This window comes from Bufo bufo, chromosome 9 (assembly GCF_905171765.1).
Source record: "Bufo bufo chromosome 9, aBufBuf1.1, whole genome shotgun sequence".
Classification (NCBI taxonomy): Eukaryota; Metazoa; Chordata; class Amphibia; order Anura; family Bufonidae; genus Bufo; species Bufo bufo.
Genome location: NC_053397.1, coordinates 175,170,798 through 175,194,995, shown reverse-complemented (window position 1 = coordinate 175,194,995; position 24,198 = coordinate 175,170,798). Strand labels below are relative to the sequence as shown.

The window sequence follows — 24,198 nt, the reverse complement described above, 5'->3', positions numbered from 1 at the left end:
TATAGGGCTCTTACCTTGTTCTGTGACTTCGTTTCATTAAAAATCGATCTTTTAAAATATGCAAATGACTTCACTACCAGCAAGTAGGGCGTCTACTTGCTGGTAGCCGCCGCATCCTCCTTTTAAAAAAACCGCCCCCTCCTCCTGTTGATTGACAGGGCCAGCGAGCGCTCTCCTCCTCCGGCTGGCCCTGTCAGCATTTCAAATCCCGCGCCTGTCTTCATTCGGCGCAGGCACTCAGAGAAGGACGCTCGCCTCCTCAGCACTCCCTCAGTGCGCCTGCGCCGATGACGTCACCGAAAGAGAAGACGTCATCGGCGCAGGCGCACTGAGGGAGTGCTGAGTAGGCGAGCATCCTTCTCTCAGAGCGCCTGCGCCGAATGAAGACAGGCGCGGGATTTGAAATGCTGACAGGGCCAGCCGGAGGAGGAGATCGCGGCTGGCCCTGTAAATCAACAGGAGGAGGGGGCGGTTTTTTTAAAAGGAGGATGCGGCGGCTACCAGCAAGTAGACGCCCTACTTGCTTGTAGTGAAGTCATTTGCATATTTTAAAAGATCGATTTTTAATGAAACAAAGCCACAGACCAAGGTAAGAGCCCTAATATAGGGAATAGTCGTCCAATAAGGATTTTAACAAGCCCAAAAATTAAAAATGTGTTTTGGGGGTGACAGAAGCCCTTTAAATACAGGTGCAATAAGTTTGCCTAAAGGAGGCCTTTGTAAATACTTTACCATACTACAGGTTAAGCTCTTTGCTGGTTTGCTGTTACAGAAGAGCAGTGCATTGTGGGAGCTCAGTTGACAATTACAATAAGGGTCTTTTTACACGGATGAATGATCTGTCAGATTATCAGAGACGAAGCAGACGCTCCCGACAACTGCCGACAGAGATGAGAGCTGCATTTACAGGCAGCACTCACCTCCGCTGTATGGGGACAAGTGATCTATTTTTCCTGCACAGCAGATCAGTATTTAGACCGCAAGATCTGCTGAACAATGATTTTTGGCGCCATCAGAACATTACAAGCACCTGATGAAGGAGCGTTTGCTAATTCATCGAGTGTTCACCGACACTGGCAGATTGTCGGCAACGAGCATTTATACAAGCGCTCATCCCCGATAATCTGATAATCATGCGCTATACAGTAGGTCCATTCTAGCGCACCTATAGTATCCACGTATGAATCCTATATAAATCTACGAGGCAATATCATGGCATGCTCCATTACATGGTATTTTATGGGAATATTCACAATAGGGTTCATTGCCATAAGAAGCACATGATGTTTTTTTGCTGATAACTGGAATATCTTCAGCCGTTCAGTGCAGCGGCAACAATCAATGATCTGTCACATGATTGCGCAGATTTTCCACTAAATCCCTGGTCACGGTCCATCTTTCACCAGATGAAATCACACTAACAGTTCTCTGCAATAAGTCAGGATGGTCAAATGATCAAATCAGTTTCACAAGTTATTACGCAGCAAATTTAACAAAAAAATACATATTGCTTAAAAGTATAAAAATGCAATTTAGCATTTTTATAATGTCCATGTATACTTTGCTAATAAAAGTATCTAAACCCAGCAGTCCATGCACAATGGCCCTACAGTCCTTTCCAGAGTCAGGGCTCGTGCACACGGCCGTAGCTGATTTTGTGGTCCTCAAATTGCAGATCCGCAAAACACGGGTGCCTCCCGTGTGCGTTCCGCATTTTACGGAACGTCCTGCCCTCTGTAGGATTGTCCTATCCTTGGACAAGAATTGGACATGTTCTATCTTTTTTGCGGGGCAGCAGAACGGACGTACGGATGCGGACAACACACAGTGTTTGCAGCCCTATTGAAGTGAATGGTCAGCATCTGATCCACATAAAATACGGATCGGATGTTGACAAAAGCCACGGCCGTGTGCATGGGCCCTCAACCTGATACTGTATATAACTGTAGCTGTATTTCTTAGATTTTCCTTTTTTTTTTTTTTTTGATTTTGCATTTTGATGTGCTCTTTTCTTGCATATGGAGATGTAAATATGGGACAACTGGTGCTCAATAGTGTATTATTCCTGAACATGCTGGACGAGGCTTGGCATATAGATCTATCCAAATAATTGATATCATGCTGAAAATCTTGTAATAGGCATGAATGGAATCAGCAAGTTACATTGTACATACACCCACACTGTGCCGCAGAAACCACCGACATCCAGAGGATGGCGCTTTGACCACCTAACCTCAAACTATGTGAGTGAGGCTCATACTGGCAGATACCCCAGGACGGGATGTATTCTGGAAAACCGTTTCTGAAGAGCTGGCAGCAGCTGAGAGGAAATGAGGAAGCAATGACTGTGTTATTATCTGGTAGAGGAGGAAATGCTGACCAGCAGCTCCGCCTGGAGCACATGTACAGGCTGCAGAAGTGCTGGCGAGGGAAATATCCCATTATCAGTGCTCTGCAAGGACAGGTCATTTCGCAAGTTATTTATCATGCTCTCCTTGGCCAAATATAAAACCAGGGTAATAAACCAGCACCGATCTGTCCTGGCAGATGTTGTAAGGAAGTATATTCAGGCCAAAGCACAGTCAACAATAGGCTCTTATGGAAAATTAGAGGGACCGAAAATCCTTGTAGACCCTTATCCAGGCCACAGATATTCAAAGACGGAAGGGGGGGAAGTTACTCCATGATGTATGGAGGCTGTGAAATGTATATTACCTATGGAAGACACTGCTCTGTCCACACTGCTCTTACTTTAAAACATCCTACCATATTCGAGATCCAACTAAAGGGGTCTAACGAGATTTTTTTAATTGATGACCTATCCTCGCGCCACAGCCTTCTTGCAGCTTTGCCTAAACCATGTGACATCACGCTTATCGGTCACATGGCCTTAGGCGGAGCTCATCTCCATTGAGCTGCAATACCGAGCGCAGCCACTATACAATGTACGGTACGGCACGGTGCTTGGTGAGCTGGGGGAAGGCTGCGGCACTTTCAAATCCGCCACCGGTGCCTCTCTGTTAAAGTCTTTGCTGGTCTGTGTGCGCTTGCCTTGTAGCGATGACGAGACATACATGTATGTGGCTGGGTCTCATACTGGACATGCAGGCATCACCACTGAGACCTGTGATTGGCAGAGGGCATGTGCTTGCGTGGCACATCTTCACTGCAGGGAAATAACCTCAGACCGGTGGAGACCACCACAGTGGTGGTGCTGGACTGGTAGGGAATTTTAAAAAGGTGGCATGGTTATTTTCTTAGTGCATTTTCACACTAGCGTTAAAGTTTTCCGGTATTCTCAACACCAGAAAAAAACTGATCAGTTTCGTACTAATACATTCTGAATGCAGAGCAATCCGTTCAGGATGCATCAGAATGTCTTCAGTTCAGTCACTCTTACGGTATTTGACTGGAGAAAATCCAGCAGCATGCTGCAGTATTTTATCCGTCCAAAATTCCGGAACACTGCCGGATCAGGCATTATTTTCCATTGAAATGCATTAATGCCGGATCCGGCACCAAGTGTTCCGGAAAAAAGGATCCGGTTTTCTGGTCTGCAACAACACAAGTGTGAAAGTACCCTCAATGTATTGCAGTTGCTGTTAGGGAACTTAAATCCCAGACTGCCCCTTTAAGGTATCAAGCACTGCCTTTTGTGCAGTATTCATGCGTTAGGTCAGTACGTGATTTATACAAGGCGGTGAGACACGTTAGTAAAGAATGTTAGGGATGCCCATCACTCTTGGCTCAGGATTGACATGTTGTCCATACTAACATGGATGTAGCTACCTGGGTAGCAGACAGCAGCTACCATGATGGGGCCCAACAACAGGGGGGCCAATGTCCACTCAAAAGACGCATGTAGTACTAAAATGTATGTCAAGTGGGATAGAAATTGAATGTGTTCCCATTCTAAATTTTACAACAATTCCCATTGTTGCCCTGTGTGCAGGGTGACATCACTGCATGCATTTCACCTGCATCACTGTTTGTATAATTCCTGTGTTGTAACATCACAGATTAGATTGTGACATCACTGCGTTCATTATCTCTGTACTGTGATGTCACTGTGTTCATTATGTCTATGCTGTAACATCACTGTGTGCATTATCCCTGTATTGTGACATCACTGTGTTCATAATCTCTGTACTCTGACATCACTATGTAGTGACATCACTGTGTTCATTGTCTCAGTACTGTGTCACTATTGTCTTATTATCTCTATAATGTGATGTCACTCAGTTCATATCCTGGCTCTGTGACATCACTGTGATTATTATCCCTGTACTGTGATATCTAGGGATGAGCGAATTTCATATTTTGAAGTTCGTGTGTGGGTTTGTGTTATGGTATTTACTGAATTGCGTTATGGATTCCGTTTACACAGGCCATAGCGCAATTCCATGACGGAATACCTTTAGAGGCATTCCGTTATTCCTTCCGTCATAATAGAAGTCCATGGCCTGCATAACGGATCCGTCCGGTTTACGTTATGCTGGAGTCCTCCTATTATAATTAAACAAGAATGCACATTATCCCACTATTATTACATCATTATCCTTGTATTGTGACATCACCTAGTGACTTACCCCCAGGGGGGTGTAACTACCATAGCGGCAGACCATGCGACTGCTAGGGGGGCCAGGGCAAGAGGGGGCCCAGTCTTAGTTGGGATCATCTCCTCTTCTACTGGAAGTGAAAACTTGGTCAGGACTCTACTCTCTAAAGGAACAACTTTTAGCAAATGAAGGGTGGAAAAAAGGGTCATCGAGAGGGGTTTAGGCAGAAACCCTTCTGTCCTGTGTGGGGGGGCCTGGTTTGATCCTTGCTATGGGGCCCTTACTTCTCTATCTATACCACTGCTTAGCCCTATGCATTAGAGAAACCAATCAAAATTTTCTCAACATGCTGCTGAATGAGGTCATGGTGGAGTGGCGCTCCATTTGCTATAGGACCCAGGTTCGGACTGGCCCACCAGAGTACCAGAGGATACTCCGGTAGGCCCAAGCTTTGGCAATAATGGACCCCAATAAAACAGGGCTCTTAAGGTCCTACATACACGGAGGGTGGGCCCTCAGAATAATTTCCTCTGGTGGGCCCAAGAGACTTCAGTCCGACATTGATGGGACCCCAATGTTTTCTTACACCCCTACATACTGTGATCCACAGTGAACAATTCCAGCCCAAAATCATATAGAAAAGGGGTGAGACTTCCTTAGTGGGGTCTCTAGCTGGTTTGGGGAGAAGTTTGAGAACCTGACATGGAGAAGTATGAGAACTGCTGTGCTACGCCATTTGACTTTGCATTAAAGATCCCAAACTTCAGTTTCTCAATCCAGTTAAACAAAAGGAAACAAGGGCTGGTATAGATTCCCGATGTAACATTGACCCATTGAACAGTGGGGGGGTGGGGGGGGGGGGCATTCTTACATCTCTGTGAAATAACCATTGCAGTACTATGGACCTCTCGGCCCTATGAGCAGCACGCTCGCTGCAGCAGCAGGGGGATTAGCCTCTATACAATGGTCAGAGAGCGAAGGTAACAGCTGAAATAACAGTCTCATTATGTACCAGAAACAAAGAGAAGCGGCTCAGGCCTGGGATAATTTATCTGTATTGTGCTCACTTTCATCTGACGTTTTCAATTCACAAAATGTCTCAAATAGTCAATCAATCTCCTGTGAATAACTCTCAAACATACCTGCCTTACCGCGCATCCCACAGCAGCTCAGTCCGCAAATGCTTTTTATTGTTATTTTCAAATTGCTTTCCATTTTTCAATGTCAATTGACCCTCTGTAAAGAGCAGCTAGATATAGACAGGAGCTTTAATTGTGAGCTCTGTGTGTCTGATCAATTCACATAAAATTCTACAGAAGTGCAATCTAATGTAAGGTGAAGAATCAAATACGCACTTTCTTCTTCATATTCTTGTTAGGCCTCATGCACACGACCGTTGTTTTATTCCGTGTCCGTTGTTCCGTTTTTCGTGATTTTCTGCGGACCCATTGACTTTCAATGGGTCCGTTGAAAACTCGGCTAATGCACCGTTTGTCATCCGCGTCCGTGATCCGGTCCGTCAAAAAAATATAACCTGTCCTTTTTTTTTCACGGAAAACGGTTCTCGGACCCATTCAAGTCAATGGGACAGTGAAAAAACGCGGAGGCACACAAGATTATCATCCGCGTCCGTTTTTTTTCTATCATTTGCATGGCAAACTTGACTTAGACTTTTTTTTACTTTCCTTCATGTCTGGTGATCCTCCAAAAATAAAGGAAGACACGCTGAAACAAAAACGGAAACGGATCACGGAACAACGGAACTCCATTTTGCGGAACGGAACACAACAACGGTCGTGTGCATGAGGCCTAAGTCAACTTATCCCCTGTCCCGGTCTGACCACCGGGGCGCCCGATGATCATGACAGCGGGGACCAGTGCTCCACCGTCTGATTGTAGCAGTGGTCAAGCATAGGTGCTACTGCTTCATTCAGCTCTATAGGGTTGCCGGAGATAGCCCAAAGCTTGCACTCAGCTATCTCTCGCAGTCCCATAGAGTTGAATGGAGCAGTGGAGATGCATGAGTATGCCGCTCTATTGGAGCATGGGCCCCTGTTCTCATGATCAGTGGGGACCCCAGTGGTCAGAGTCAGACGCTTGCCAATCAGACACAGGACAGGGGATAAGTTGTCATATGGGATAACCCTATTTTTTCAAATGGATTCTAACAACTCTTAATTGATACAATTGACTTCTATTAGGGTACGTCAGATGCTCTACCACTCTCTTGCAGTCAAAAATGTGGAAAACCTGATAGAATGGAACAAAACAAAAGCATTATCGCCTATCCATTACATTAAGGCCTCATGCACACGACCGTTGTTGGGTTCCGTGTCCGTTGTTCCGTTTTTCGAGATTTTCTGCGGACCCATTGACTTTCAATGGGTCCGTTGAAAACTCAGAAAATGCACTGTTTGTCATCCGCGTCCGTGATCCGTGTTTCCAGTCCGTCAAAAAAATATGACCTGTCCTATTTTTTTCACAGACAACGGTTCGCGGACCCATTCAAGTTAATGGGACCGTGAAAAAACACGGAGGCACACAAGATTGTCATCCGCGTCAGTGATCCGTGTCCGTTTTTTTCCTATCATTTTCAAGGCAAACTGGACTTGGATTTTTTTTTCACTTTTCTTGTCTGGTGATCCTCCAAAAATCAAGGAAGACACACACGGAAACAAAAACGGAAACGGATCAGGGAACAACGGAACCCCGTTTTGCGGACCGTGAAAAAATACTGTTGTGTGCATGAGGCCTAAAGATGATAAATGTATGGTTACTGGACTGCTGGGACCCCACAATCATGAGAACAGGGGTCCGTGAGTCCCCTGTGTGAATGGAGTAGTAGTACACATGTTTGACCATGCCGGAAAATCCCTGGTCAGAGCTTCAGCACAAGCCAAGCGTTGGAGTCCACGAGCTGCGGCAAGCTGACTACCAGCTACCTTCCTCTACAGTGTATAACCGGGAGCTCATGAATATCGGGACTCTGGCACTTGGCTCACACTGGAGTAAGCTCAATAGTGACAAAAAAATTACTGAGTCAAAACAAGAAAATGATCCAGCATGTCAACTAGGATCTCTTCCACCAGGTTATGTTGCCCTTGGATGGGTCAACCTAAGCTGGTGATATTTGCACTAGTCCATAGATACTACAATAGACTGATCATTGGGTGCTGTGGTGCCCTTAACTAGTACATCTGCAACAAACACCCATGCAATGGAGCCCTTTGACAGTATCCCATAGACCCATCCAATATGGTCCTTGGCAGTATACGTATGTATAAACTATAATCCAGTTTCAATGTGGCCTAATGGTTCTCCACAGACATGTAAGGGCATGTTCACATCTGCGTTGGAGGCTCTTTTCGGGGCCTTCATCACAGATTCCTCTAAAAAGAGCTGAAAAAAAGTTCTTCCATCATTCTCGTTGTTCTGCTCCAATAATGGCGTGAAAAAACAGCGGAAATAACAAGTGGTGATGTGAACATGGCCTTAAAGGCAAAAAATACTGTACACGAAGAATCCGTAACAATTCTCCATATTTACTTTAATCCATTTATAAGCTAAATAGAGTCATGTTGCAGTCTACAAATGTCAAGTGCCGCTCTCATGGAAGGAGTCTAGAAAAACTCCTTAGGAAAGCAAATATTGTCTCTTTTTACTAAGTCAATCAAGGTCACACAATAAAACAGAATGTAAGGTTTTAGAAAACAGGAAAAAAATGATAAAGATATCAGAGGAACATCAAGGGTTGGATCCTCCTCGATGTTGTCAGTCTGCGGGAGGGAAATCAAAAGGTACGAAAATAAAGGTTCTTTTTTACATTAGCAAGAAAGGAAACTTCAAAGAAGCTTCCCAATGAGCCCGTATTATGAATTATTCACTGTCTGCACTGCCTAAAAACACTAATATTCAATGAGCTGAGATACAGGTGCAGGATCCAGGAGGAGGTTTGAGGGGACCCTTTTCTTTCATCACTTGAATCTGTTGTAGTTAGAGCATTTTTGTTGGTGCAATGTTGGTGCTAAGATGTATGAACCTTACCTCCTATAGGGTATAAAGAAAAATAACTTACCTAATATAGCTGGTGATTGGTATGTCAAATATTTGCCCAGAATAAGCTGAGAAACCCAACGCCTAGGCCTGCAGGGTAATACCGCCTTCTATGATTATGTAAAACACTAATGTTTGAATGAACATCTGGTTGAGCGCGGACTCCACTTCACAGAGGGTTACATCAATCGAAATACATCATTCTTTGATTACTTTATCCATTGTTTCCCTAATTTACAAATGTAGAGGACAAGCTCTCTTCTATGTTAAAGGTTTATTTTTTGCCATGCTAGAATTCATTACCATAAACATATGGTGTGTAAACAATCCTTAAGGATATGTTCACACACCGTCTTGGATTTTGGCACATGTTCGGCGCAAACACTGCCTAAGGCCTCATGCACACGACCGTTCCATTATTTGCGGAACAGGCGGCCCATTACAGAAATGCCTATTCTTGTCCGCAAAACGGACAAGAATAGGACATGCTATATTTTTTTTGCGGGGCAACGGATGCAGACAGCACACGGAGTGCTGTCCGCATCTTTTGTGGCCCCATTGAAGTGAATGGGTCCGCACCCAAGCCGCAAAAAAAAAAGCGGCTCAGATGTGGACCACAACAACGGTCGTGTGCATGAGGCCTAAGGCTAGTTTCACATTTGTGGCACAACTCTTCGGCAGGCTGTTCTGGCAGAGAACAGCCTTTCGCAATTCTCCAGATACAGCATTGAGGATGTTACCAGGATGCCCGCCGACCCCACTGAGTAGAATGGGGTCCACTATCGATCCAGCTACTACCAGAATATGCCAGGATTTGGCCGGACAAACACAGCTGCACGCAACAGTTTTTGTCTTGCCGATTCCTGGCATTCTATGCCAGAACAGCCTGACGGAGAGCACAGCCGCACATGGGAAAGAAGCCTAGGGCCCCTTTCACAAGGGCAAGTTTTTTGTGCGGGTGCAATGTGTGAGGTGAACGCATTGCACCCGCACTGAATCCGGACCCTTTCACTTCAATGGGGCTGTGCAGATGAGCGGTGATTTTCACGCATCACATCTGCCAAGAAGTGAAGACAAAAAATCCCAGTATGCAGGCCTCTCTCCTGCTCAAAAAGCAGACACCCAAATGAAAACCAAATTGACCCCATTATAGTCAACGGGGTACGTTCTGCTCCTTTCGTTTCAGTTATCTGCCAGATACGGCACTTCAGTTTTTTCATTGTCCCAGAACAACAGAAATGATTAGCTCAGATGTGAACACAGTCTTAGTGCGGTTTCCGCACAGAAGACACGCTGGATGTCCACATGTGGATTAGCCCCACAGGATGGGGCTAAACCCATAGGCGACTCTGTGGTATGCAAATGGCATAAGGGTATAGTCACATGGTCAGGTTTACTGATGCAGTTTTGGAAGCCAAAGCCAGTAGTGAATTAAAAAAAGAGAAGTCCTATCTGTTCTTTATATTTTCTCTCCTTTTATGGTCCACCCCTGCTTTTGGCTTCCAAAACTGCATCAGGAAACCTGACCATGTGGCCGTACCCTAACCATGGCAGAAATCCAAGGGTCAGCTTCAGATTACTGATGTGTATTGCATAGTAAATATACATTGTTGAGGATAAATGGGTGGTTCTAGTAATTGGTATTTACTACCTATCCCGTGGATTGGTGAGAAATGTTGATTGTGGGACGACCCTTTTAATTTCATTGACTTTCAACGGAATAATGGAGTCTCCAAAATTCTTTCAAGCTTTCCAGTCTTATTAGTATCAAAAGTCTTCCTCTGACTCCCCATGAAATCTCTTTTGATCTTGTCAAGTTGTACTTCCACAGAAATGCTTTTGTTAAGAGCAGACATCCAAATTGCTTTCTGATAAGGCAGAACGGATCAAACCCACGCCTGAGCTGAGCGGAACACGACTCAAATCACTGTTTTCAGAAATCAATACTTTCAGAGCCTCGATAGGGCAACCTTTGTGACTTTTTAATGCCAGTTTTCTAATGTACAGGGGTTAACAAATGTGTCCCATTATTTTTAAAGTGGCATTTCCAGCACTTCTGTGTTATTTTGTGGCATTTTTTGCAACTGAGGTTACGGCTGATACAAGATGCAGTTTTACACTGCAATATCAAATCAGGGCTGCTGGCGGGACTGGAGTATAGGGAAGCAAAAGGGCAACTGCTCTAGGGCTTCCACAACCTAACGCCTCCTTCTCATTCTCTCCAGCACTGTTCCGACAAGACCTGATAAATTGTTAAGAATACCTCACAATATTTTACAAAGTTTTAGGCTAGTTTCCCACTAGTGTTTGAGAGCTCCCTGCCGGAACAGCCTGCTGGAGCTCTCTGGATCTGGCATTGCCGGAGGCTGCCTGAATGCTCGCCGGCCCTATTAACTATAATGGCAACTGGCAGAGATCCAGTGCAACCCAGCAGATATGCGGAGAATCGGCCGGACTAAAACTGCTGCGCGCTGGAATACCCTACCGAAGCTCTCGGTCGCTAGCAATACTAGCCTAAATATTGTGCATAAGAGATGCCAGGTAGCAGAAGGTGGAGCAGAGGACACCGAAGTGTACAATCTAGCGGTAGAAGTTAGGTTAGTTTATTAGAATACCTTTTTTTTTGTACTTTTTGCCAAATGATAACTTTATAATTCCTAGGTGAATGCATACATTATTTTACATTGTTAGGCCTCATGCACATGTCCGTGTCCTTGATGACATCAGTGACAAGATGTGTGTCCGTTTTTTGCTCGGACATCTGTATTCCACAGACACTGCTCAGCTGAAACTTAATTTCAAGAGCATCTTCTAGCAACGATCCATGAAACACGGATCCCATCCCTGTTGTGTCTGTAGTTTTTCACAGTCCCAAAAATAGGGCGTGCTCCCATGGTGTAACCCCAGACTGTGGTAAATCACGGATGTTTGCATACATACATTGTACTCGTCCGTGATTCACTTGTGTGTCAATAAGGCCACATGCACACGACCGTTGTTTTGGTCTGCATCCGAGCCGCCGTTTTTGCGGCTCAGATGCTGACCCATTCACTTCAATGGGGCCGCAAAAGATGCGGACCCATTCACTTCAATGGGGCCGCAAAAGATGCGGACAGCACTCCGTGTGCTGTCCGCATCCGTTGCACCGTTCCGTGGCTCGCAAAAATAATATAGCATGTCCTATTCTTGTCCGTTTTGCGGACAAGAATAGGCATGTCTACAATGGGCCGCCTGTTCTGCAAATTGCGGAAGGCACACGGGCGGCTTCCGTTTTTTGCGGATCCGTGGTTTGCAACTGCAAAAAACAGCACGGTCGTGTGCATGTAGCCTAAGGCTAAGTTCACACGAACGTGTGTGATCTGTGGCCGTATTGCGGCATGCAAATCGCGGGCCGCGATAAACGGCCACAGTTCGGTGTGAATTCCGCATAACGGATGCGGACCCATTCACTTCAATGGGTCCGCAAATCCGGAATCCCGGAACGGCCGCACAGGACGGGACCCCTCGGAAGCACTACGGAGTGCCTACGTGGGGTTACGTCCCGTACTTCCGTTCCGCTAAAAGATAGAACAAGTCCTATCTTTTAGCGGAACGGCCGGATCGCGGACCCATTAAAGTGAATGGGTCCGCGATTCGATGCGGCAGACCTACAGCCGGCGATCGTGCATTTGCTATTTGCGGGCGGCAGCACAGGCACGGGTCACACACGTTCGTGTGAACTCGGCATAAGGCTGTATTCAGGTTTGGGGCCCACAGCTAATTTTTGCCCAAGGCCTTCATTGAATCTGATCCACCCACAGGTGCTCTTGTAACTACCACAGAAGTGAAAGGAGGATTCTGGGAGTTGTAGTTCCAGAGCAGTTAGGTTGCTGATCTCAGCAGTAAACGGTTGTTGTCCTGGTGGCTTATAGAAGCTTAGGAAAGGCGAATAGTGATGCGTCTATGACCCATTTGTATCTGTCGCACTTCCCCCGAAAATGGTGGCATCTGTGACATTATTTAAAAAAAAACTTGTGCACTGCTTATGACATAGGGCTCAGTTTGTCACCATTAGCATAATGACGCGATATAGACAGTGCACTATTATATATCGGTATTATTGAGAGGAAAACGGCGCAATGCATGGATGAGTAAGTTGTAGGAGCACAAGGGTCATTCTCTACGGAATGCGATAGACAAGGTTACAATAAGGACTACTGTTCAGAGACGTATCTTTCTGCAAATACCGGATATAAACTCCAACAATACTGAACATAAAACATCTTTTCTATGGAAATATAACTGAATGGTAATAATAAAAGGAAAAGCTATCACAAACACAATGACAACAGTTACAGCGTAATAACCATCCCTTATGAACAGCACTAGTGTCATAAACCTGTATCAACCCTGCAATAAAGATTCCGGATGTACAATTCCGTGATAAAGCCATAGGCCCGATACACAAGGTCTCCATAGATCAAGACACGGAAGAAGGCTATTTTTTTACCCAAGTCCACCGAACGCATTTCTTGGATAGGGCAGATTCCTACTGGTCTCAATCAGTCAGACAAGGGTTAATGGATGAGGAACAACACTCCGCATTCGTACAGAGGAGTCTCCTCCACGACATGCAAAACAGCAGACATTGCAGACGCTCACTGCTGCTAAACTGCCCTGCTAAATCATTGTGTCTCCTGCGGCACAGCGTCCTGCACTGCATCAGTCACCTACCTCTAACCCCATCCTTGCAAAAGTCAGGCGGCGAAGAAGCGAGAGGATCTGCCGTTCAGGTGGAGCGTTGCAGTGGATGCACCGTAATGACACGGGAAGGGACGACGCTTTGTGCTTGCCTAGGAGGATGCAGCTAGGTCAGTCCCTCATTGTCGAAGCAACGTGCAAGACAGACCATACGGTACTGCTGAGCACATTGTACAGATGGGGCTGGACCGTAGAGCTTTCTCCTGCTCCACCGCTCGTCCACTACGGCAAGGTAATTCCCAATCTGTAGGGTGGCTGCAGATGTTAGGCAACCTCACGGCAAGGTCAAAGGCCTTCTCCTCCTTGCAAGACATAGTCGGAGGCTTAAGAGATTGGAGCTGAACTGTACATAACAGATGATGCAGCACGTAACTTAATGGAATTAAACGGGTCTTTCCTTCACGAGGATGATTACTTAATGGAATTAAACTGCTCCGAGCGTCTCAAAATCGAATAGATCGACACCAAAATTTCATCCCGGAAAGAAATGATACGTAAGAATCTGTAGTGGAGGAATCCCTCGCCGACAATGTATAGGATGCAACCATATTTGTGTCGTGGGGATAAAGTCTCCATCGTAGACACAGATTAGAAGTGACACTTACAGGACGTCCCCATAGGTCCACCCTCCCATTGTGCTTAGTAAATTAGAGAAATCTCATTACCTATGCAGGTAGAGGACACGTCGCGCCGACGGCACAGGATTACGGACAGTGCAGCATTACAGAGGTGTAGGATCCTGTGAGTTCAGAGATTTCGATAAGTGCGGCTGACTCAGGCTCCACTTCCTTCAAACTGGTTTAGCGACACAGGAGATTAACCCCTGCCTCACCCATAGAGTCAAGCCGGCTGTGCAGATGCAGACCTGTGCTCCTCGTCAGCTCAATTCTCTCAGACATGATGGCTCTTTAACCCCTTAAGGGTATGTTCACAGGACAGATTTTGGAAAATCCGCCTACAAAATTCAGCACAGAATCCGTGCGGGTTTTTTTCCGAACGTTTTTAACCCGTGACTTCAGTGCAAAACGGCATTTTCTGCTCGTGGTGTTTGGTGCGGATCTGCTCCAAAAAACGCGCACACTTGTATGGAGCAGTTTTCTTACGCTTTCCATTCATTTCAATGGTAGATTCCATCACGAGAGAGGGCATCCTGCAGCAAATGCTGCTTCCCATTGAAATGAACAGGAGGCTGTTTTGAGGTGTTTTTCTTTTTTTGGAGCTGATTTTGAGGAGGAAATGCGGCACGTGGAAATAAGATGCAGCATGCCCTATCTTGGGGCATAATCCACATTGAATCTCCTATTGAAATCAATGGGAAGCGTCACAAAAAAGCTCCACTACGTGTGGAAAAAGCTGTGTTGAAAAAGTACATACAGAACTGCCCAAAAAAACACACCAAAAAAACTTATTTTTGTAGGTGAATATTAAAAATTTTTCACGTGAACATACCCTAAGGGTGTTTTTTTGTGTGTTTTATGGTGTTTTTTGTTGCTTCCATTTTTTTCACATTCGCATGGAAGTCTATAGGAAATATAAAACACAGAACAAATATTTTTGTTGTGACGTTTTTCTCATCCTTGAGGTGAGGTTTTTGTGTCAATGGCTCCATAGGCCTTGGAGCATTTAGAAGGCCCAAGCAAGCAAACGCCTCCCCTGTTCTCAGCACAGAGGAGAGCTGCACACCCGGGGAAAGCCCTCTCAGATGCCATGGTCGCAAATGACCACGGCATCTGAGAGGCTAAATATCCATGATCGGCTGCATCACCGATAACAGACATTGCATTGCGCGTACAGCTTCTGATGGGACACCATGTTTAAAGACCCGACTTCTGCCTGTACGGCGGAGGTCAGAAGGGGTTAATATATTTTAATAAAAACACGGCAGGAGTCAAAAATGTCGCAAAAATGCTTATCAAGTCAGGCTCTTTTTGGCCAAAAAGAGCCAGGGTCAAAACTATATGTGAAGGTGCCATAAATGGCCACATACATTCCAGTCCATAGGCAGCATGACATAAAGCAGGGATCAGCAACCTCTGGCACTCCAGCTGTTCTGAAACTACAACTCCCAGAATCCTCCTTTCACTTCTGTGGGAGATGCAAGAACTGCCGAGTAAGTGTGCATGCTGGGAGTTGTAGTTTGACAGCAGCTGGAGTGCCGAAGGTTGCTGATCCCGGACATAGAGCATAAGGAGCTGAGGAGATTGATATAGAGGGGTAATGTATCATGATGGGATTTTTTGAAGTCAGTTTGGCTTTGGCTATGAGTTGGTGGAAGGTGTGCCAAATTTATCAAAAGCTGCATGATGTTTGTTAAAGGATAACAGTCATATTTTCATAAATTTTTTATTTTTTTTTTAGCATATGTTACTGCTGCAGCAGCATTATGCATAAAGCAATCTTTAGTTTCTTCACTTACCACAGTTTTCCTTGAGTTTTCCCCTTAGTTACGGCTGTTTTGAATCCTACATTATGAGGATCTTCTCAAGATGGCTCCTCTGCCAGTTCTCTGAGGCCAAAACTGCATTTCCTCAGGTCACATACAAACTTGCTGTAGCCAGCAGCTTCCTGCCAGCCAATCAGATCAAATTACTGACAGACACGCCTCCTCACTCTGAAGCCTAATACAGGCATGCCGTGTGAAGGACGGCCCCTCTGTCTTTCTAGCCGGAGACAGATGAGCCACAGCAATGTTCTTTTAAGGGAGCAGTGGAAAGGGACAGGGGACATTAATGAAAGCTAATATTATAAGATAATTCCATTCACACGTCCGTAGTGTATTGCGGATCCGCAATACACCCGTCCGGCACCCCCATAGAACTGCCTATTCTTGTCCACAATTGTGGTGACGTCACTGCGTTCATCACATGGTCCATCACCATGTTGATGGGTCATGTGACGGACCATGTGATAAGCGCAGTGACGTCACCACAGGTCCTTTTCCTCACAAATGAAGACAGAAGAGAAGCCGAGCTGCGAGAACAAGTGGATTAAGGTGAGCTAAATTATTATTTTATTTTTTTTACCCCTCCAGCCCTATTTTACTAAGCATTTTGTTGTAAGAATGCTATTATTTTCCCTTATAACCATGTTATAAGGGAAAATAATTACATCTACACAACCTTGAACCCAAACCTGAACTTCAGTGAAGAAGTTCGGGTCTGGGTACCACATTCAGTTTTTTATCACGCGCGTGCAAAACGCATTGCACCCGCGCGATAAAAACTGAACAACGGAACGCAATCGCAGTCAAAACTGACTGAAATTGCATACCTACTCGCGCAGGTTTGCCGCAATGCACCCGGGGCGCACCCTGAGCCAAAACGTGACGCCCGTGTGAAAGAGACCTTACTTGTAATTTACTCATTTAAACCTCTGTGCTTTCAATGCCTATGAGTCCAGTGGGCGTCCTAATAAGTGGTGGACAGCTATCTCATTGATTGAGACTACCCACTGGACTCCTAAGCAAGAGTAGAGATTTACACGCATAAAATACAGGTTATTCTGAATCCTTTCCCACAAAACTATATATCAATCTGCTCAGCTCTTCCTGTTCTATAACATGCACCTGGCAGGTTGGACTGCATTTTCAATATGACTAATTTCATTTAATGACCATTTGTGCCACATACATCTCATTGGTAAAAAATTTCTGTAGTCTCCGGAGATTATAATTAACATAGAACATGGATGAACACATTTGATGTCTTGTGATCTAAGGTGCAGTCCACAAATCTTACGTCAACATTCACGCAATTTGTGCACGTTTTACCACCTAGGGTTGCTTTTCAGGAGGCGTGGATGACCAAAATTGTGTGACTGTCAGCAGAAGGTCAGTTTGGGACACATCAACACTAGAGTTCTTCACTCAACAGAGTTCTTCAGCTATGAGGGGCTGTCCCCACTGGTGTAGAAGCTCTCCCTGATGCTTGAACAGCTGCTGCTCCAGAAGGTGCAAAATTTTCAGGGCCGGGTCAGATGTTTGGCCCTGTCAATCAAGCAGCAGGGGGAGCTTCTTAAACAGATGGGACAGCCCCTCGCAGGAAAATAACTTAATCTCTAGTCAACACTGAGGCCAGTTACTGGATGCAGCAGCGTATATGACCACATCCATTACTCGGACGAAAGTAGACAATATGGCCAGCAGAAGATCGCCAAACAGAGCTAGTGGATTGAGCCAGAGTGGCAGGGAACAGGCAAGTATGATTCTTTCCTTAGGTGGCACACCCTAGGAGCCCTAATTAACCCTTTAACGCCCAGCGCCATACATGTATGGCGCTGGCAGGGTCTCTAAAGATGGCGCCTGCTCCTGAGTGCTTCAGGTGGCCGCCTGCTTCTTGTAGCAGACACCCGCGGCTCATGTCCGCAAGCGGCAGTAATGCTGATTGCGGACATTTAACCCCTCAGATGCCGTGGTAAATCCTGACCACGGCATCTGAGCGTGTAAAACACCGGAAGAGCGCGCTTCCAGTGATGCTCCGGCTCTCCCATGCGGCGATCGGAGGTGCTGGAGCGTGTGTGCAGCAGCCCCTGTCTTTGTGAATGACAGGAGGCTGCTGCATAGTATTTCCTATGGAGCCCTTGCTCCATATTAAAATAGTAAAATCATCATAGATTCCAATGCTAGTGCATTGGAGTCTATGATAATAGCAATCAGATGATTGCATGTTATAGTTCACTATGGGAACTATAAAAAAAAGTGTAAAAAAAAAAAAGTTTATAAAGAAAACAATAAAACATCAAAATTCAAATCACCCCCCTTTTTCCAAAATAAAAGAACTAAAAAAATACAAATCATGGGTGTCGCGATGTGCGACAACGCCCATAGTATCAAAATATTAAAATATATTCCCCATACGGCAAACAGCAAAACAGAAAAAAGCATCCAAATGGCCGATTCGCCGTTTTTGGACGCTTCATTTTCTACAAACAAATTTTATAAAAAGTGATCAAAAAGTCATACACACCCCAGAATGGTATCAATGAAAAGTGCAGCTCGCCAGGCAAAAAACGAGCCCCCATACAGATTCGTACACATAATTACTAAAAAGTTATAGGGGTCAAAATATGGCGACAAAAAATAAAACTGATTTATTTTCCCACTTTTTAATTTTTTTATCACTATCAAGACGCAAGAAAAACTATACATATAAAAGGTATCGCCAAATTCGTACTGACCTGTATAATAAAAGTAACCACTCGGTTTTATCGAACGTCGTAAATAAAAAACCTGTAAAACTGGTGGAATTGCTTTTTCTTTGCAACTTCACCCCATTTGGAATTTTTTTTACCACTTCCCACTACATCATATGCTATATTAAATGGTGGCGTTGGAAAGTACAACTTCTCCTGCAGAAATCAAGCCCTCATATGGCTATGTGAACAGAACAATAAAAAAGTTATAACTATAGTTAAAACTAAAACGAAAATGAAATAAAAAAAAACACATCCGGGATTGAAACGTACAGATTCCAAGAAGGATTTTCACTTTAACGTTGGGAAATGTTGCTCAAAAGGGAAGGGTTCCTTTAAAAGTTCCTCTTAGGCCTTATTCACACGTCCGTTTTTTCTTTCCTGATCTGTTCCGTTTTTTGCTGAACAGATCTGGACCAGATCTGGACCCATTCATTTTCAATGGGTCCTGGAAAAAAACGGACAGCTCAATGTCTGATTTTTTTCAGGACCCATTGAAAATGAATGGGTCCAGATCTGGTCCAGATCTGTTCAGCAAAAAACGGAACAGATCAGGAAAGAAACAACGGACGTGTGAATGGACCCTAAACATGATATGTTCTAAAGTATACATCCATTGAGCGATGTTGTGTGCAGTAGGAAAGGAAGGTCAGAGCTTGTTCTGGTTGGGCCCTTCTGCAGCTGTGACCCCTGTTCCTACAACATAGGCATAGTAGGTGGTACCATACATGACATCAAAGACAACATGCAAACAGCCGGAATCATTCTTTATCACTGTATATGGAATTTCCTTGCCAAATGTAGCTAAAGAAACAGTCAAAAGTGTGGTATTTCATGACACAGCAAATATATACAGAAAAAAAGGAAACCTCCTAGGAAAGAAGAGAAGCAGATTTCATGTCTACAGAGAGCAAGAACAGCAAGACTGCAATGTAATCCATAGAAGTCTAGGGGGGAGATTTATCAAGACTGGCCGCTGCCAGAAGATGTAACTTATTGAGGTGAGCACCTCATCATGTATTAGGCGCATCCTCCGGTAGCTCGTGCACATAAACAGATATCAGGGACAGATTACAGATTTCTGCCTTCATTTGCTCCAGAAAACTGGTGAAAATTAATATACATTTGTCATGTTTGCTGGCCAAGCCCACTCCGCGTCCCACCCCCTTTTGGAAAAGTGGCGAGGGTGGTGTAAAAACGGCACTTGCAGCAATATTGTTTTGCAATGGCGTCTAAAAAGTCACAAATACAAGATTTGCTAATTTTTTGCACCAGAAATCAGGTGCAGAGAGATGATAAATCACCCCCAATGATGTCAGACCACCACTGGTACCCAGAGCAAGACGCCTTTGGAGTTCTTGGGGTACGGCCCATTAAATACATGTAATTAAAAATATAGTATAGCCACTGAGATATCCAATGAAATCTATCTGAATAGTGCCACTTGATGCTTGCACTTTTTTAGTTTCTCTGTCCTCCTCTCTGAAGTGGACGCACATGCTCAGTTCCATCCCTCAACTGCCACCAGCTGCAACACAAACAACACGCCCCTGACAAAAGACACTCTCCCTGAACTGCACACTTAAAGGGGTTGTCCTGGTTCAGAGCTGACATACCCTTATTTTCACCCAGGCAGCCCCTCTGAGGCTAGCATCGGAGCATCTCATGCTCCGATGCAGTCCCTTGCCCTGGGCTAGATCGCCCAGGGCACAGGCTCTTTTGTTTATCATAACACAATGCCGGGCAGAAGCTTCTGCCCGGCAGTGTGTTCGGTGATGTCACTGGCTCTGATGGGCATGCTTTAGCACTGCCCTAGCCGTTTTACTGGCTAGGGCAGCGCTAAAACCCGCCCATCAGTGCCGGTGACTCACCGGACTTCCTGGCAGCCCCATGGAGAGCCCCAGTACGTCACCGGATCTCCTAAAAATGCCTTTACCCTGGAGAGAGAAGAACTGCTCCGATGATCAAGTCAGGGGGGCTGCCGGGGTGAAAATGGAAGTATGTCCGGGTTAAGCTCTGAACCCGGACAACCCCTTTAAAGGAAATGTGTTACCAAAGATTTTATCTGCCAGTAAAACCAGATAGCAACATTTTTTTTTTTCTAATCTGATTTTGTTTCCTGAACATGATTATGGGGGCGGCCATCTTGCCTGAGCTGTTTTTAACAGCATTTAGAAAGCATTAAAAAAATTGCTTTACAGCAGCCGCATGGTCTGGAGAGGACCTCATTGACTTCTATGGGAGAGTTTTCTAGCCATGCTGTGTGACCTGTGCAGAGGTCACTGTACAAGGAAGGAATAGATAAGCTCTGACAATCATCTATTGTGAATGGTGGATCCTGTCTTATCTATAAACAGAGGTGATATCTCCTTATCATTAAAGGCAGGTTTAGAATATATAACTGCAGTAAAGTGATCTGTACAGACCAAAAAGTGGTCCCCAATTATTAGGCTAAAAGCTGTATTACACCTGCCGATTCTCCAGGTGATTGTTGGGAGGGAAGCGTTCCTTCCCGGCAGTCGACCTGGTCGCTAGCAGAGGAGACCGATGCTATTATATGCAGCGATCTCCTCCACAGTATGGAGAGGAGGGATCACTAATGCCATTGCTTGTCCCCATGCTGTCTAGTTATATGCCGGCAGCAGATCGCGATTAGACAGTACTATCTGCTGCCGGCAAATGGCGATCTTTCAGCATGCTGAAAGATCATCATTGCCCGATGAACGAGTGTTTGCTCGTTAATCGGGTAATTGGCAGCAGTATTAGGGCTTATGCACACAAACGTATTTTTTTTATCAGTGTCTATTCCGTTTTTTTTTTGTGGATCCTCTGCAGAACCATTTACTTTAATGGGTCCGCAATTTTTTTTAAAAACGGATGCAATACGGATGTCACACGGACGTCATCCATTTTTTTTGTGGATCCCTGTTTTATGGACCGCAAGATGCATACGGTCGTGTGCATGCGCCCTTAGACTGCCAGATGAGCGCTAGCGGGCATTACTACGAACGCTCGTTAGCGATCATCTTACAGAAAATCTGCCAGTGTAATACAGGCTTTAGTGGCCAGTGCAAAAACTGCAGGAATTTATAGTTTTTGTTTAACTATAGATACTTAAATGGAAAATTAAAATGTGATTTAAACAATAGATGATTTTCTGATGACACATTCCCTTTTTACATTAGTCATGGGATAACCTTTTAAGTACAGTGTCCATAATTGCCTACGGCCCATAAATGTCACTTTAGGATCTGGGGCCTCGGCTGACTCTTCACACTGATTTAATAATCACCAACGATTTTCATGTTTCAAGGTGCGCACTGAAATGACAGAATATATATTTTTTTTCTGTAGGATCCAGAATTACCCATGACTACACGGCCGCCTCGGGCGCTGCTTGTTTTTATGCGCATTAAGCGAGGCCTGAGTAATTACTGCACATCAGCTTGCACGTCAAAAAATGTCATGGATCACAGGTTAGTAATAACCAGCAATGTTTTAATGAGAGGAGAAAATGTGATGAAAGCACTGATAAAACATTGCCATAAATTAAGTGGATAGCAATTTTATAACACGTCCTAAATATATCACAGGATTTTATCACTCTGTCTGACATCAGTATTTTGCAATAAGCCGATTGTTAACCCGAAGACACGTTATGTAGGGAAAAGGAAATCTCAAACTGCTAAACATTATACTGTACAATGCCTTAAGACCTCTAAAGGAAAAATAAAGAACCATCGCAAATCTGTGATGCCTTTCTTTGACCTGGCTCTTCTTAAAGGGGTTGTCCAGCTTTAGAACTGGCAACCTGAATGGACCAAATCGATGCCCAATTAAAGAAAAAATGCAAACACTCTCCTGTCCACAGCCCTGCATTTTCACTCTACTGCCCCATACCCAGACACTTACATTCCCCGCTGGACAGGAAGTGCCTGCGCCCCGACACTGTTGTGGCCAATCACTGGCCTCAGTGTTCAGGTGTGCTTGAACAACACTTTACAGCTAGTGACGTGCCATTCAAGCAGATGTGACCACTGGCTGCACCTGTCATGGAACCAAGCTACTCCGGCAGAGACTGAAAGCAGCCAGGAACTGGGCAGCGGCATGGGAACGGCAGGGCTGAGGACAGGCGAGTGTTTTCTTTTTTTCACTGAGCACCGGTTCCATCCATTAGGGTTGTCAGCTCCTATTTTTCCAATCATGCCAGTCTTGCCAGTGCCAATAGCCTGCCCCGGCCCCCACCATGTCCCTGCCACTCCCAAGTGGTGAGGACAGCATAAAATCGCCTGTGCAATATAATATTGTCGCACAGTCGTTTAAAAAGTTGCAAAAAAGGCATAAAAAAAGGGTCTCGCGACTTTTTTTATGCCAAAAACTGGTGCAGCTTTCTTATGACCTGAACAGCCACACAAACAATCTGAACGTCCATGCAGCCCCTTGCTAAGGCCATCATTATACAGGGAGTGCAGAATTATTAGGCAAGTTGTATTTTTGAGGATTAATTTTATTATTGAACAACAACCATGTTCTCAATGAACCCAAAAAACTCATTAATATCAAAGCTGAATATTTTTGGAAGTAGTTTTTAGTTTGTTTTTAGTTTTAGCTATTTTAGGGGGATATCTGTGTGTGCAGGTGACTATTACTGTGCATAATTATTAGACAACTTAACAAAAAACAAATATATACCCATTTAAATTATTTATTTTTACCAGTGAAACCAATATAACATCTCAACATTCACAAATATACATTTCTGACATTCAAAAACAAAACAAAAACAAATCAGTGACCAATATAGCCACCTTTCTTTGCAAGGACACTCAAAAGACTGCCATCCATGGATTCTGTCAGTGTTTTGATCTGTTCACCATCAACATTGTGTGCAGCAGCAACCACAGCCTCCCAGACACTGTTCAGAGAGGTGTACTGTTTTCCCTCCTTGTAAATCTCACATTTGATGATGGACCACAGGTTCTCAATGGGGTTCAGATCAGGTGAACAAGGAGGCCATGTCATTAGATTTTCTTCTTTTATACCCTTTCTTGCCAGCCACGCTGTGGAGTACTTGGACGCGTGTGATGGAGCATTGTCCTGCATGAAAATCATGTTTTTCTTGAAGGATGCAGACTTCTTCCTGTACCACTGCTTGAAGAAGGTGTCTTCCAGAAACTGGCAGTAGGACTGGGAGTTGAGCTTGACTCCATCCTCAACCCGAAAAGGCCCCACAAGCTCATCTTTGATGATACCAGCCCAAACCAGTACTCCACCTCCACCTTGCTGGCGTCTGAGTCGGACTGGAGCTCTCTGCCCTTTACCAATCCAGCCACGGGCCCATCCATCTTGCCCGTCAAGACTCACTCTCATTTCATCAGTCCATAAAACCTTAGAAAAATCAGTCTTGAGATATTTCTTGGCCCAGTCTTGACGTTTCAGCTTGTGTGTCTTGTTCAGTGGTGGTCATCTTTCAGCCTTTCTTACCTTGGCCATGTCTCTGAGTATTGCACACCTTGTGCTTTTGGGCACTCCAGTGATGTTGCAGCTCTGAAATATGGCCAAACTGGTGGCAAGTGGCATCTTGGCAGCTGCACGCTTGACTTTTCTCAGTTCATGGGCAGTTATTTTGCGCCTTGGTTTTTCCACACGCTTCTTG

General features: G+C 44.8%; 1 protein-coding gene across 5 annotated transcripts in view; it reads right to left on the bottom strand.

Moving 5' to 3' along the window:
- Nucleotides 1-24,198, bottom strand: part of IQSEC1 (IQ motif and Sec7 domain ArfGEF 1) — a 229,475-nt gene that overhangs the window by 124,314 nt on the left and 80,963 nt on the right. The window lies entirely within an intron of this gene.